This window comes from Ovis canadensis, chromosome 3, assembly GCF_042477335.2.
Source record: "Ovis canadensis isolate MfBH-ARS-UI-01 breed Bighorn chromosome 3, ARS-UI_OviCan_v2, whole genome shotgun sequence".
In the NCBI taxonomy this organism is placed as follows: domain Eukaryota; kingdom Metazoa; phylum Chordata; class Mammalia; order Artiodactyla; family Bovidae; genus Ovis; species Ovis canadensis.
Window position 1 is genome coordinate 114,880,279 of NC_091247.1, and position 17,380 is coordinate 114,897,658.

The following is a 17,380-nucleotide window of genomic DNA, read 5'->3' on the forward strand; positions in this document are numbered from 1 at the left end:
ATTTAGTTAACTATCTTCTAGGAATTAAGATAGAAATGTACTGCCCAGATAAAGAAAAGATTAAATTCCATGGATATGGAAACACTACCAACTATTTATTTTTCATATCAAAAGAGAGTTCGGGGGGAAAACTGTAATTTTAAATGATAATTGTTCATAGAAAGTTTCTGAAGGAGCTATAATGAATAAAGTTTAAACATCTTAACAATAATTCTGGCATATGCCTATAAAGAAAAAATTTGGATTGATTTTTATTACTTTTACAACTTAAATTTCCTTCATTGCATTTTACCAGAAAGTAGTTCAAGTATTGCACTTTATATAAATATGAAACTATATAGTAGATGTACATTGTGAGCCAACAGTAAAAAATAATATTATTCTAACAGAATAGACATGTACTCTATGCATATGATAGGTGAATCAGGAGCCCAGAGTGCTTATTTCTAAAATGGCAGTGTACACCTTTACTAAAATGGAATGTCATGCTTTGAATTACAGCCTTTTTACTTCATTGTGGTAGACTTGTCTTGTACACATCTTATACAGTGCACACCCTACTTGTGTAGCTGTTATTGCTTTGGAGATGGAATCAGTGGTGCAGACGGGAACAGACTTCAATATTTCAGCCTCCGAGTCTGAACTATATTTCAAAATAGTGTCCTCCCTAAATATCACATGCATGTTGAAAGTGCTGTGAATGAGACAGTCGTAAGAATATCACACACACACACACACACACACATACACACACACGATGAAAGAGTAGATATTTCCTTCTTTTAAAAAAAAGTGTGTTCATTTCCAGTTTTTCAGTTTCTAAAAAATATATGTTTGTCTTTCCTTTCTTGTGTCTTCTCACAGCATGTTTTCTGTACTATTCATAGGAAAATATTATTTGGTAGGTTCTCACAAAATGAAGCTTGTTTTTGAAAATGGTTACCACAAATTTTTGTCAAAAAACAGTATAATGTCTACTTCAAGTGTTTATGTAATATAGTAACATACTATGGCTCATAGGTGATAAAAGTGTGTGTGGAACACCTCTATTCTGGTGAGCTGGATTGTTTGATGATTAGTGTGCTTCAGTGGTGTGTGTTCATGGACACTTTTTATCTGTATCCTGGACAGTGAGAAGAGCATGGTCTTCCCTGATTTACCCATGCTCTCTCCGTCTACCCACTTCCAACTATACCAACTTGGGGCAATAAAGAAAGAAAATCATCTTACCTTCTCAGCTAAATGAACTCTGTTGGCTTCAGTGTTTTGAAAATTTTAATGTGTATTTAAATCACTTGGAGATCTTTTACAATGACAAATTCTGACTTAATAAATCTAGGTGGGATATAGCCTGCATTTCTAACGAACTCTCATGGAGCAAGGAGCTAAAAAACAAAAACATGTTTTATTCTAACTGCAGCAATGACCCTTGATCCACCTGTGATTGTTAAGGAAATTGTGATAGATGCTGTCTGTTGAGTGAAAAGGAAAAAGCTGTTCTTGAATAATGGAATACATATGAATATAGAGAATCAAGGAGTTAAGGAGAGCCACGGAGAAAGAAATTAAAAGTGATAGAGCAGAAACTGTGATGGGAGAACACCTTGGAAGAAACTGCTGTTCATGCTTATGCAGAATATCTGTAGCTCATCTGCTGAAGCTGCAGTCAGTCATCAAGTTTGGAGATGGATGGATAGCCAATATAGAGAAACAATAAAATCTTAGCAAACTGTAAAGCATAGTGTTGGCAAAAAGCATCTTTTTGAATTAGTTTAATTGTCTAGAAGAAACTGGCTCTGATGGCTTGGTATTGAAAATTTGTGGTTGAAAGCCAAAGCTCCAAATTTAAAATAACTTTTTAAAACCTTATCTGATAGGTGTGGCTTAATACCAAACTTGGCTCTTAGTCAGTAAATGTACTTTTGCATAGCCTTTGTTTTTCTAAGGGTTCAGCACAGCATTTTCACCAAATTGTGTGATAAACACTATGTTGGAAGTCAACTAAGTCCAAAATGATAGAATATCAACTAAATAGACCTGGGAAGCATTTTAAATAATTCAACTATCAATAAAGATCTTTTTGTAATTATAAGAATAGCGTAACATTGCCAGCATTCGATTTTCTGGGCAAGAGAACTGTGCTTTTTTCAATAAATAAAGTACCTATTTTCTCTTCCTTTAAATGCTCAGCTTTCCTCTTGACATTATTAAAGTGAGCTTGGTGCTTATGATTGATAGCAATAATTTTTGCAGAACTTCTCTTCCTGTTAGCCATCTTTCATTACCATATCGATTTGTCTGTGTTCTTTTGGCTTTTTTCTTTGATCTCATTTAGCATTTGGATACACTTTATTGATTTCACCTTGTGGTCAATTTGCATTCAAAGTTTGCATTCAGTTCGGTAGAAATAATATTGGATATTAACAAACAATTTCAGAGACTAAGTCCTAGTTATCTGCTAAGGTTGGCTGAAGCAAATCCTAGTGGATGAAGAGGAAATTATTCACGTACTCTAATTAAAGGTTATTTAAATAATGATTTTAAACATAATACTGCTAAAATGAAGTTATTTTGTAATATATTTCTAGTCATAGCTCTGTAAGACCTCTGTTTATTATGAGTGGTCAGGGAGATGAGGTTCAGGAGGAGGGGTATCAGTCTTTCTCTATAAGTAGTCCATATTGCCATTTCACATGCACCTGTATTTAAAATTCAACCACAGGCTGTAGAATTTTGCCATTCCTTCCAATTTTTAACATTGTCAAATTAATTGTATTAAATTTATTTCATTTTTAATATGTTCATCCAGTTAATAACTAATATATATAATCAATGTGTGCAGGCATGCTAGGTAACTTCAGTTGGGTCTGACTCTTTGAAACCCTATGGACTGCCAGGCTCCTCTATCAGTGAGGATTCTCCAGGCAAGAATACTGGAGTGGGTTGCCATGCCCTCCTCCAGAGGATCTCCCCGACCCAGCAGCTCAGCCCATGTCTCCTGTGGCTCCTGCATTGCCGGCAGAGTCTTTAGTGCTGAGGCACTGGGGAAGCCCATATAATTCATATACATATAATCAATACATATTTTATCAATAGAATGGAATTTAATTTTACCAAAACAACATTATTGGCATCATAGAAGTTTTCTGCTGAAAATGCCATTAACCTAAATGTATTTTAATATCAGATTTCCACCTTATACTTCAATATTATTATATTAAAAGATGAGATGGTGTCTCAGCGAAATGTAACTGGAATTGATCTGATTCATTCTCTCTCTCTCTCGTTCTCTCACTCTCTCTGAGGGAATTTAGTGACAAGCCTTTTAGAGAGATGATGAATGTAATGTAATGTTTCTGAACATGAAGTTTTGTGTGTGTGTGGTGGGGTGGGGGGAACCTAATTAACAAACTTAAACTACTTCTATTCAAGCACTTCAGAAAGATAATACCAGTCACAAATGTTAAATATCTGTTTGGCTTTACTTTGCTTACTCATGCATTTATTCAATACTTGCTATGGCAGTTTATCTAAAATTAGGTGCAAAGTAATTTAGGCAGCCATACCCTATGTGAGAGATTCTGAAGAAAGCTTTAAATCATAGTGACAGCCATTAGAAGTTGCTTAAAGGAAATGCATTTCTAAATAACTCCAGAGGAAACAATAGGGGGGAAAGATGTAATATATCCTTAGGTCTCATGAGAAATTACTCAGCATTCAGATATATGCTCCTTTAAAACAACAGAATTAAACATACTATTTTCTGTGTTTTTATTACACATATTTAAAAGAATGTACAGCATGCACTTACTGGGCATTTTTTTCTGTCAGATACATTTTTTGGTGTTTGAGTGCCAGCATGTTATTGAACTCTCAAAATTTTTGAAAAATACCCCCCCCCCAAATAAATAAATAAATAAACATTTCTGGGCTAAAAAAATAAATAAAATAAAATAAAAAAAACTGTTCTACAATATTGTAAAGTAATTAGCCTCCAATTAAAATAAATAAATTTATATTTAAAAAATCAAAAAAATAAATAGCATCAGCAAAAAACCTATATTGATACCTTCATTTTACTGATTAGAAAATAATATTAAAAAGAGATTAAACCGTTTGCCTAACGTCACAGAAAATTTAGTGGCAGACACGCTTCTTCAATGGCTCAGTGGGTAAAGAATCTGCCTGCAATGCAGGAGCCAGTGGAGACACAGGCTCGATCGCTGAGTTAGGAAGATTCTCTGGAGGGGGAAACGGCAACCCACTCCAGTATTCTCACCTTGAAAATCCCATAGGTAGCAGAGCTTGGCAGGCTGCAACAAAGGGTCACAAAGAGTGGGACATGACTGAACACGCATGCACAGTAAATGCCATCAGTGGGATTCCAGAGCCGGGTTCCTCACTTCTGTGAGTTTTCATTTCAGTCCTGTCACTGATTGCTGTGTAAGCATCCTGAAGGCCTTCACGTTAGTTTTCCCAACTGTCACAGGTGCACTGTCATTCTAAAACGATGATTGTGACTTCAATAATTTAACTCTTCTGTAAATTTCTAAATTTACCGAGTTCCAAATAATAGCAAGGAGAGATAAAAAAGCTTTCCTCAGTGATCAGTGCAAAGGAATAGAGGGAAACAGTAGATTAGGAAAATTTTTCTCTTCAAGAAAATTAGAGATATCAAGGGAACATTTCATGCAAAGTGAAAGTGGAGTTGCTCAGTCGTGTCCAGCTGTTTGCAACCCTGTGGACTGTAGCCTACCAGGCTTCTCCATCCATGGGATTTTCCAGGCAAGAATACTGCAGTGGGTTACCATTTCCTTCTCCAGGAGATCTTCCCAACCCAGGGATTGAACCCGGGTCTCCCATATTGTAGGCAGACGCTTTACCATCTGAGCCACCAGGGAAGTCAATAGGCTCAATAAAGAAAAGAAATGGTAAGGACCTAACAGAAGCAGAAGATATTAAGAAGAGGTGGCAAGAATACAAAGAAGAACTATACAAAAAAGATCTTCACAACCCAGATAATCACAATGGTGTGATCACTCCTCTAGAGCTAGACATCCTGGAATGTGAAGAGAACTGGGCCTTAGGAAGCATCACTATAAGCAAAGCTAGTGGAAGTGATGGAATTCCAGTTGAGCTATTTCAAATCCTGAAAGATGATGCTGGAAAAATGCTGCACTCAATATGCTAGCAAATTTGGAAAACTCAGTGGTGGCCAAAGGACTGGAAAGTCAGTTTTCATTCCAATCCCAAAGAAAGGCAATGCCAAAGAATGCTCAAACTACCACACAATTGCACTCATCTCACATGTTAGTAAAGTAATGCTCAAAATTCTCCAAGCCAGGCTTCAGCAATACGTGAACTCTGAACTTCGAGATGTTCCAGCTGGTTTTAGAAAAGGCAGAGGAACCAGAGGTCAAATTGCCAACATCTGCTTGATCATGGAAAAAGCAAGAAAGTTCCAGAAAAAACATCCATTTCTTCTTTATTAACTATGCCAAAGCCTTTGACTGTGAGGATCACAATAAACTGTGGAAAATTCTGAAAGAGACGGGAATCCAGACCACCTGACCTGACTTTTGAGAAACCTATATGCAGGTCAGGAAGCAACAGTTAGAATTGGACATGGAACAACAGAGTGGTTCCAAATAGGGAACAGATTATGTCAAGGCTGTATATTGTCACCCTGCTTATTTAACTTCTATGCAGAGTACATCATGAGAAATGCTGGGCTGGAAGAATCACAAGCTGGAATCAAGATTGCCTGGAGAAATATCAATAACCTCAGATATGCAGATGACACCACACTTATGGCAGAAAGTGAAGAAGAATTAAAGAGCCTCCTGATGAAAGTAAAAGAGGAGAGTGAAAAAGTTGGCTTAAAGCTCAACATTCAGAAAACGAAGGTCATGGCATCCGGTTCCATCACTTCATGGGAAATACATAGGGGAAAATTGGAAACTGTGTCAGACTTTATTTTTTTTGGGCTCCAAAGTCACTGCAGGTGGTGACCACAGCCATGAAATTAAAAGACATTAGCTCCTTGATAGAGAAGCTATGACCAACCTTGACAGCATATTAAAATCAGAGACATTACTTTGCCAACAAAGGTCCATCTAGTCAAAGCTATCATTTTACCAGTAGTCATGTATGGATGTGAGAGTTGGACTATAAAAAAAGCTGAGCGCCAAACTGATGCTTTTGAACTGTGATGTTGGAGAAGACTCTTGAGAGTCCCTTGGACAGCAAGGAGATCCAACCAGTCTTTCCTAAAGGAAATTATTCCTGAATATTCATTGGAAGGATTTATGGTGAAGCTGAAACTCCAATACTTGGGCCACCTGATGCGAAGAACTGACTCATTGGAAAAGACCCTGATGGTGGGAAAGATTGAAGGTGGGAGGAAAGGGGAGACGGTGGATGAGATGGTTGATTGGCATCACCAACTCAATGGAGATGAGTTTGGGTAAACTCCGGGAGTTGGTGATGGACAGGGAGGGCTGGTGTGCTGCAGTTCATGGGGTCATAAAGACTTGGGGACGTCATTGAGTGACTGAACAGAAGTGAAATTTCTAAATTTAGAAAACTCATTAGACAAAGGATTTAATTATTTGTGTATTGCTTGAATTTTATAACTATGTCCAGAGTTATAAAATAATAGATATCTGCAATGTATCAATTTAGCAGTCGAGTGCTGCTATTTTGGATCCAAGGTTGTTGATAAATCGATATAACTCAGAAATTTGGGAACTGAATTTATGGTGTTATAAAAATGATTTCAATGTTTTATTCTGAAAAAGTGTATTCAGAAGTTTATTTGATTTTAGAAGATATTTTCTTTTAGGTTGTGCCAAATTGCAAAACTAAAAGAGTTTAGAATATTAGCAGTGCATTTAAAAAAAATGATCATTATGAAATGTATCCCAGTTAGACCTTCTAAACTTCTGATACAGAAGGTGATAGAAAGGAAACTAATTATTATCTTACAGAAAAACATTTTAAACACTTTCTTAGAGTTAAGGGTACATGTAATTTTGAAAAATTTTATAAAATAGTCTAGAGTCATATTTGTCAAAGAAATTACCTGAGATATCTGAAAAAAAGGTGTTTGGCTCTGGAGAAAGTTTGTGAAGTGTTTTCAGCTTTAGTATTTTCCAAAAGCAAAATCAAATTAATCTAAAAAATTTTTGCAATTTGAAAAGTCACTTATTTTTATTTATAATCATAGAATATAACTTTCTTTTATGAAGAAGAATTTGGACAATGACTCACTTGACTAATCACTGAGTGAGTAGTTAACTTGTGCAACTTAAGGAGAATGAGTTTACATTTACCCCTGGGCCAACATCCGCTGGATCATGGAAAAAGCAAGAGAGTTCCAGAAAAACATCTATTTCTGTTTTATTGACTATACTAAAGCCTTTGACTGTGTGGATCACAATAAACTGTGGAAAATTCTGAAAGAGATGGGAATACCAGACCACCTGACCTGCCTCTTGAGAAATCTGTATGCAGGTCAGGAAGCAACAGTTCGAACTGGACATGGAACAACAGACTGGTTCCAAATAGGAAAAGGAGTATATCGAGTTTGTTTATTGTCACCCTGCTTATTTAACTTATATGCAGATTACATCATGAGAAATGCTGGGCTGGAAGAAACACAAGCTGGAATCAAGACTGTTGGGAGAAATATCAATAACCTCAGATATGCAGATGACACCACCCTTATGGTAGAAAGTGAAGAGGAGCTAAAAAGCCTCTTGATGAAAGTGCAAGCGGAGAGTGAAAAAGTTGGCTTAAAGCTCAACATTCAGAAAACAAAGATCATGGCATCTGGTCCCATCACTTCATGGGAAATAGATGGGGAAACAGTGGGAACAGTGTCAGACTTTATTTTTTGGGGCTCCAAAATCATTGCAGATGGTGATTGCAGCCATGAAATTAAAACACCCTTACTCCTTGGAAGAAAAGTTATGACCAACCTAGATAACGTATTCAAAAAGAAAGACATTACTTTGTCGACTAAGGTCTGTCTAGTCAAGGCTATGGTTTTTCCTGTGGTCATGTATGGATTTGAGAGTTGGACTATGAATAAGGCTGAGTGCTGAAGAATTGATGCTTTTGAACTGTGGTGTTGGAGAAGACTCTGAGAGTCCCTTGGACTGCAAGGAGATCCAACTAATCCATTCTGAAGATCAGCCCTGGGATTTCTTTGGAAGGAATGATGCTAAAGTTGAAATTCCAGTACTCTGGCCACCTCGTGTGAAAAGTTGACTCATTGATAAAGACTCTGCTGCTCGGAGGTATTGGGGGCAGGAGAAGAAGGGGACGACAGTGGACGAGATGGCTGGATGGCATCACGGACTCGATGGACGTGAGTCTGAGTGAACTCCGGGAGTTGATGGACAGGGAGGCCTTGCGTGCTGTGATTCATGGGGTCGCAAAGAGTTGGACACGACTGAGCAACTGAACTGAACTGAACTGAATAGGATATAGTCTCAACTATCTTTCTTTCTTTCTGTCACTCTTTCCCTTCTTCCTTTCCTTCCTTCCCTCCCTCTCTCTTTTCTCTCTCTTTGTTCCTGTAGCTGGTTAGGAAAATTTCAGATACCTTAGAATTGCTTCCTGCATGCAACCTCTGTTCAGGCTGCACAAAAATGACTATTTCTTTTACTCAAAAATACACGTTTATATCTTGTTGCTTTTGATTATGGTGTGCCTCAGTCCTTTCCTAAGCTTCAGTTAAAATTCTACACTATTCTAAATTTCTACATAAAAATTTTGTTGATGAATTATTTTAATGGAAATAAGTATTCTATTTTAGAATCCTTAAATTCTGCTCAATATTTTATTATAACACTAATTTCATTTTGTCTTGGAAATCCTTACCTTATATACCACATAGTTTTTAAATGTTTATAGCATGGGCCAAATTCACTGTTAAATTTCCTTCTTATTACATAATGCTTTGTAAATTTCACTGTATAAAGTTTGAAACATTACCTATATCTACCCTCCCTCTGGGCTTCCCAAGTGGTGCTAGAGGTAAAGAATCCAACTGCAATGCAGGAGAAGCAAGAGATGTGGGTTCAGTCCTCGGGTGGGAAAGATCCCCTGGAGGAGGAAATGGCAACCCATTTTATCCTTCTTCTCTGAGAAATCCTATGGAAAGAAGAAGCTACCGGGCTATGGTACCTGGGGTTGCATAGACAGGACTGAGCGGCTGAGCACACACACTCCCCAAGTTATCTTTGTCCATTTCTCTGCTTTTGTCACTGTGTACACATAGATAAATGTGTACCCAATAAAATAGAGATATATGGAATATAGTATTTTTATCACTTAATATAATTTTTAAACTATTCTTTTATCTTTACATGGAATATAATTTTACACTGTATGAATGTCCATCTTTAGTATGCATTTTATTTCATCAGTTTCTAGACATTTAATAGATTGTTTTATAATTTTAAAATAAAATCAACAATTAAAATTTTATATGAGTTTTTGTTTTGTAGGTTTTGATATTTTTCTAAGGATTAATTGGAGGTAAAGAAGTTTGATTTTTTAAAAATTTACTGCCATTTTGCTGTCTAAAAGCTTTATTTTACTTTTTATTCAAATCATCAGAGAATTTTGAACCCTCATTGAAAAGGACAAAAATGTCTAACATTATTTTAAACAAATTATATTTGCTATTTTGTGAATTTCTTTTTCATGTAATTTACCCATCTTTCATTTGGTGAGGTTTTATATATTATATATTAATGTTAATTATACATATTTTATATATATTATATGTTAATGTTAATTATTCTTATGGGAATTATGTACACTTAAATTTTCATTTCCTTTAATTGAAGAAATTTCTTTATTAACTTTTTTTTTACAAAGAGACTTTTTCAAATTCAGTAATCAAACAAACAATAAAAAAACTCATCATTTTAACTGTCTGACATCTTTTACTTGATACAAAGAATTCTAGCTCTTGGAAGACCAAGTTCCAGTTTGTTTCAATTTTTTATTCACCACAGCAGTAACATAGCAAGCAATTAAAATAGTTACTATGTGAATAAGCAAAGGCATACATGGCTGGCTGATATATTTGTCTTATAAATGCCTCTTTACAAAGAAAAATTGATCTGGAAATTCTTTTGTGTGTGTGTGTGTGTGTGTGTGTGTGTGTGTGTTTTCAATTATTTGTTTAAGATGCAATTTCTTCTTGGTTTGCTTAATTTGGTACTGATAATCTCATCTCTCCAATCACCAAGACTTTATCTTGTTTCACTCCACTTTACTTGTAGGTATCCCTTATTGGATGTCTTTAAAAAAATTTTTTTTTTTTTTACTGATCAAAATTTTGATAGAAAATGAAAGCTGTTTATTTCATCATCTTCTGAATAAATTTCAAAAATATTCATACAACTTGATCTTACATTTCAAATAAGCTAAGTAAAGTTTTAAAATTTATTGAAAGCATAAAATACTTTTTGTATATTGTCTAAAAATGCTATGACATACATAAGAAAAATTCACTGAAGTATTTCATACATATCTGATAAAATTTCTGACAAGTATGATTGTCATACTGACAAGTATGATTTTTCTGGGAATCTAATGTGGTGAAAGTCTTGCTTGAAAGTAATAAGCTTATGAGAACTAAGGTACTGATGAAAAAGATAGTATGGAAAAGTGAAAGTAAAGAGTGTTAGTTGCTCAGTCATGTCTGATTCTTTGTGTCCCCGTGGACTGCAGCCCACCAATCTTCTCTGTCCGTGGGATTTCCTAGGCAAGAACACTGGAATGGATTGCCATTCTTTTCTCCTGGAAATCTTCCCAATCCAGGTATTGAACCCAGGTCTCCTGCATTGTAAGCAGATTCTTTACTACCTGAGCCACCAGGGAAGCCCCATAGAAGATAGTATGCTTTATTCCACTTAATAATTTTAAAGCTAGGAAAGAGGTGGAGAATTCACAATATTTTTAGTCATTGCTGAAACTAAGGTATTTCAAAATCCATGGAGAGCAAATAATGAAATTGTATAAAAGAAAGTTACAAAAACATGCAAAATATGATGAAAAAGAATTCATTATATAAACATTCAAATGATCAGGTCTAGAAAAAAATAGATTGAAAATACCATTTGGATATTGAAGCAAATTGCACATTAGCAACTTTGAATAATGTTGAAAAATTCAGAATGCAGAACTTGATCTTGGCATATCTTATACTGTAGCTTTAAATGTACAGAACTATCGATTTTGTTTACAGTTAAAAAAAAAAAACACAACACTTTAAAGTGGTTTACAAATCCTCAGCAAACTGCCTCCAGAAAATTTCTGCATATATTCTGCTTCTTTTTTGTATTTGACTCCCTGTCCTCTCCATCTCCGCAATATCAAGAATAACCTGTTCAATAGTTCAAATATCTAATAAAACTGGATGGCAGTATTATTACCTTAAAAAAAAAAAACAGGAATAAGAGCATGAGCTTTGTGGATTAGATATGCAATGATTTTTATGCATGTTTGGTATGTGTTGGCATTTTAGAAAATAAAATTGTCATGTTCAGGAGGAAGTTAAATACATGAACCTTGAAACCTTTCTGGAAGTAAGATAAGCTTGGTAATAATTTCCTTCTATATTTTAGTAGAAGAAAAGCTGATATTCAGTTATTATAGTATCTGCTGCTGCTGCTGCTGCTGCTGCTGCTGCTGCTGCTAAGTTGCTTCAGTCGTGTCCAACTCTGTGCGACCCCATGGACAGCAGCCCACCAGGCTCCGCCGTCCCTGGGATTATCCAGGCAAGAACACTGGAGTGGGTTGCCATTTCCTTCTCCAGTGCATGAAAGTGAAAAGTGAAAGGGAAGTCGCTCAGTCGTGTCCAACTCTTCGCGACCCCATGGACTGCAGCCCACCAGGCTCCTCCGTCTATGGGATTTTCCAGGCAAGAGTACTGGAGTCGGGTGCCATTGCCTTCTCCGATTATAGTATCTATTTGGCCATAATAGATCACTGCAGATGGCCTCCCCCCACCCCAACCTACCCCGAGCATATGAGCTTGTAGTACAACTATTGTTAATCATTCTGAATATGTTATTCAAATAGAATATTGAAATTGGATTTTCATAGAGGGAAATCAAGATGCAGATGGAGATAATTTGGGTATCCAAAACCAATCCTTATCTATTATGCTTTCCCTTATTGAGGAGGAGTGAATGTGTGGACTTGTGTGAAAACAGAAGCCTGCCATCCATCCTACCTACAGCTTATGCTCACTCATCTGAAAGGTAAAATCTATGAGCTTTTCAGGATTAATGTGTCTAATATTTTACCTGTGATTTTCCCAATGTGAAAGACACAGATATTTTTCAATTTTTTTTCTTAAAAAGTTTCAAAAATTTTAATAATTCCTCATCCATCAGTTTGTTTTCAGTTAAATAATTCATTTTCCAATATTTGAAATGAGGGAAACATTGATCAAGGTGCTTAAAATTGTTTCTATTTATTTATTTAGTTTGAATTTGTGGAGCTTTAATAACTGTGGCAAGGCATTTAGTTATACAGTTATTGAAAGGAGGATATCTTTACTTGTTTGCTTTTTAGACATAACCATGCTTCCGAAAGTGATTTTCTTCCTTCTGTCTTCTATTATGTTTTAAAAGGATCTGTAATGTCTAAACGCATTTACTAGATTCTCCTGTATCTGCTTTCTCAAAAAAATTCATATTCATTAAAAAAAGTTTTTGTTATTTCATATTTCCAGGTCCAGTGTATGTTCTCTTTCAGAATGTGATTTCTTTCAACATATTGTTTCAGTTTATTGATACTGTTTATTTCATTCAAAAGGAGTTCCAAAGGCAGAATTATTGGATTTGAAAGGAACAGCACAGTGTTTCATCTGTCTTTCTGTCACTCAGTACATAACAATAAGTTCCTAAAAGGATACTTCACTTTTGAAAATAAAAACTTTTGACTACTCACTTTCCAGTTTTACTTCTTAGGATTACACTCACTCTGCTGCTGCTGCTGCTGCTAAGTCGATTCAGTCGTGTCCGACTCTGTGCGACCCCATAGACGGCAGCCCACCAGGCTCCGCCATCCCTGGGATTCTCCAGGCAAGAACACTGGTGTGGGTTGCCATTTCCTTCTCCAATGCATGAAAGTGAAAAGTGAAAATGAAGTCGCTCAGTCGTGTCCGACTCCCAGCGACCCCATGGACTGCATCCTTCCAGGCTCCTCCACCCATGGGATTTTCCAGGCAAGAGTACTGGAGTGGGGTGCCATTGCCTTCTCCGAAGGTGTCCATAGGTGCATGGATTTATTTCTGGGCTTTCTATTTTGTTCCATTGATCTACATTTCTGTCTTTTTGACAGTACCATACTGTCTTGATGACTGTAGCTTTGTATAGTAGAGCCTGAAGTGAGATAGGTTGATTTTTCTAGTTCCATTCTTCTTTCTCAAGATTGTTTTGGCAATACTTTGTAAACAGTGGCATAGATGGAGAGGGGAGCTGAAGGATGGAGGAAAAAGCAGTGAGAAAAATGTACGGAGGGATTCCTTTCATAACTTGCTGGAAAAACTGCGAAATGCCTGACCTGTGCCTACAATTTTCATTGGGCTGATCCTTGCCACAAAGGAGGTTAAGGACAGAAGAATCCTCGGCCACTTAGGCAACAGCTACTAAGGCGCAGGTGACAGTGGAGACTTCAGGACACCCTGGGGAGAAGCCCCTGCCAGGGTCCCGCAATGCACCCACGGCCCCTTACCTGTTTGCAGGGGGTGCAAGGAAACAAGAAATACGAGATTGAAAAGGAATTAAGATTTTGTTGGCCATGTTCCATAGGGCTATAGGCACAAGAAGCTCATACCTTAACTGGAGGTCTTCTGGAATCCGAGACTGAGCCGCATGAGCATTCTGCCGAGTTTGTTTCTGTTGTCCCGATTTCCATCCCACTAGGTTCTTATCCCTTCCACTGTGCTGGGGTTCCTTCAAATTCAGCTTCCACCACGGAGCTTTCACCAAGTTGGACTTCTTCTATGCTTGGTTTCTGCCTCACTTGGCCCTAGCTGAGGTTGTTTCGGCCAGGTTACATCTGGGATATGGCACCAGGTATGTCGGGAGAGTGTGTAATATCCTTGGTTCTGTCTCACTGCAGCAAAGATTTGAAATGCTGGAGCAGTGTTACAGCTTGGTTACAACTCAGCTTTATTCAGCAAGCAAGGGAAAGCACAGCCTTGAGGTATAAGGGCAGGCCGGCCCCAGAGTAGAGGCTTCAGTCTGTCTTGGCTTCCTCTTGTATACATTTGTCTGTCTCCTTCCCTCATTGAGTCTACCCTATGCAAACTGGGCTAGCCAAGAAGAGGACAGGCATGTTTGTTTCACCTGAAGTTCTCACTCTGGTACGTGGATTTTCTTCTGCTCTGTTTTCACGGGCTTTTTTCTTTCTTTGTCTTTTAGCCACTGCCTTTTTGGACTCATTTTCTTATTCTAACTACCTAACATATATATATATATATATATATATGTATATATGTATGTTTGTGTATGTATACACATAACATATATGGATATAATGGATATATATGATACACTAGATAATATATATATATATATGTGTATATATATATATATATAACACATAATATATATATAGCCTGGTAGGCTACAGTCCATGGGGTTGCAAAGAGTCGGACATGACTGAGCGACTTCAGTTCACTTTATATATATAGAGAAAGCTATATCTATCTATTGGAGAAGGGCATGACAACCCACTCTAGTATTCTTGCCTGGAGAATTTCATGGACAGAGGAGCGAGGCAGGTTAGGGTCCATAGGGTTGCTAAGTCAGACATGACTAAGTGACTAAGCACATATCTATCTATATATAATAGATATGATAGATACAATATGTGGATATATTAAATAGATAAATGTGTTTGCTTGTACATATAGGTATGTATGTGCCAAAGAATGCTCAAACTACCACACAATTGCACTCATCTCACATGCTAATAAAGTCAAGCTCCAAATTCTCCAAGCCAGGCTTCAGCAATACATGAACTGTGACATTCCAGATGTTCAAGCTGGTTTTAGAAAAGACAGAGGAACCAGAGATCAAATTGCAAACATCCACTGGATCATCAAAAAAGCAAGAGAGTTCCAGAAAAACATCTATTTCTGCTTTATTGACTATGACAAAGCCTTTGTGTGGATCACAATAAACTGTGGAAAATTCTGAAAGAGATGGGAATACCAGACCACCTGACCTGCCTCTTGAGAAATCTGTATGCAGGTCAGGAAGCAACAGTTAGAATTGGACATGGAACAACAGACTGGTTCCAAATAGGGAACAGATTACATCAAGGCTGTATATTGCCACCCTGCTTATTTAACTTCTATGCAGAGTACATCATGAGAAATACTGGGCTGGAAGAAGCACAAGCTGGAATCAAGATTGCCAGGAGAAATATCAATAACCTCAGATATGCAGATGACACCACCCTTATGGCAGAAAGTGAAGAGGAGCTAAAAAGCCTCTTGATGAAAGTAAAAGAGGAGAGTGAAAAAGTTGGCTTAAAGTTCAACATTCAGAAAACAAAGATCATGGCATCTGGTCCCATCACTTCATGGGAAATAGATGAGGAAACAGGGCAAACAGTGTCAGACTTTATTTTTGGGGGTTCCAAAATCACTGCAGATGGTGATTGCAGCCATGAAATTAAAAGACCCTTACTCCTTGGAGGAAAACTTATGACCAACCTAGATAGTATATTCAAAAGCAGAGACATTACTTTGCCAACAAAGGTCCATCTAGTCAAGGCTCTTGTTTTTCCAGTGGTCATGTATGGATGTGAGAGTTGAACTGTGAAGAAAGCTGAGCACCGAAGAATTGATGCTTTTGAACTGCGGTGTTGGAGAAGAGTCTTGAGAGTCCCTTGGACTGCAAGGAGATCCAACCAGTCCATTCTAAAGGAGATCAGCCCTGGGTGTTCTCTGGAAGGAATGATGCTAAAGCTGAAACTTCAGTACTTTGGCCACCTCATGTGAAGAGTTGACTCATTGATAAAGACTCTGATGCTGGGAGGGATTGGGGGCAGGAGGAGAAGGGGATGACAGAGGATGAGATGGCTGGATGGCATCACTGACTCGATGGACGTGAGTTTGAGTGAACTCCAGGAGATGGTGATGGACAGGGAGGCCTGGCGTTCTATGATTCATGGGGTTGCAAAGAGTCGGACAAGACTGAGTGACTGAACTGAACTGATGTATGTATGTAAAAGAGTGAGAGTAAGCACTAGAAACTCTATAAAAATTCCATTTTCCCCAGGAATGGTTCCATAGGAAGCATCACTGAAAGAGGTGTGCTCTTCAACACTCAAGAAACTATTTAAGAAAATCTTAAGTTCTGTTAGCTAGTTGTTTTGTTTAATAATATGAAATAAATTGAGCATCTAGAATATGCAAAGCACATAAGACATTTTATTTTAAACTTTATAATAGTAAAGTTTAGTGTACTGTAAAGTAAAGTAGAGATTACTTTTCATATTTCCAAGACTTTATGTCACTCTCTTTCAGGATCCATCAGTGTTACAATTATCTGCTGTGTTCAAATGACACAGCTAGCTATAAAAAAAATTTAAGCAGTATTGGTAGGTAGAAGACCTACCTGGTGTTTCCTACCAATGAAACTCTAAGGATATTAAATGGAACTCAAATACTCGGGATTAAAATTTTGTGTCATTAGGTTCATGATTATTTTAATAATGCTTTAGCATCTTGTGGAGAAGGAAATGGCAACCCACTCCAGTACTCTTGCCTGGAAAATCCCATGGACAGAGGAGCTTGATAGGCTGTCCATGGGATCATGAAGAGTTGGACATGACTGAGCGACTTTAGTTTCTTTCTTTTCTTTCTAAGATTTTGACTTCATAATGGTCCTTCTGAATTCAGTGAACATGGCAACCTTATTGTTTATCTCAGTTCTTGAAAAAGTTTCAGGTAATTAAAATTGATAATTGCAGTTTATAGTCCTGATTAGTGGACTAACACTAATCCAAAGGTTAAACTATTTAAGTCTAACATGGTCAACATTTATGTAATTTTTAATCTAATTTTTTTAAGGCAGATGCTGGTGGTTAGAAATTAACAGAATCGATATGATATTTATCTATCAAAACCAGAGCATGCATAAAAAATAAATATTAATTTTGCCTCTCTAAACACTTAAATGTTTTCACTAAAACTATATTTCTTATTGGTTAAAAAATTATAGTGTCTCCTGAATAAACATTAAACATATGAAGTTAGGAGATAAAATTATACTTGTTAAAATTATTCTAGGAGTTAAAATATATTATACTTTCATATATCACTTTC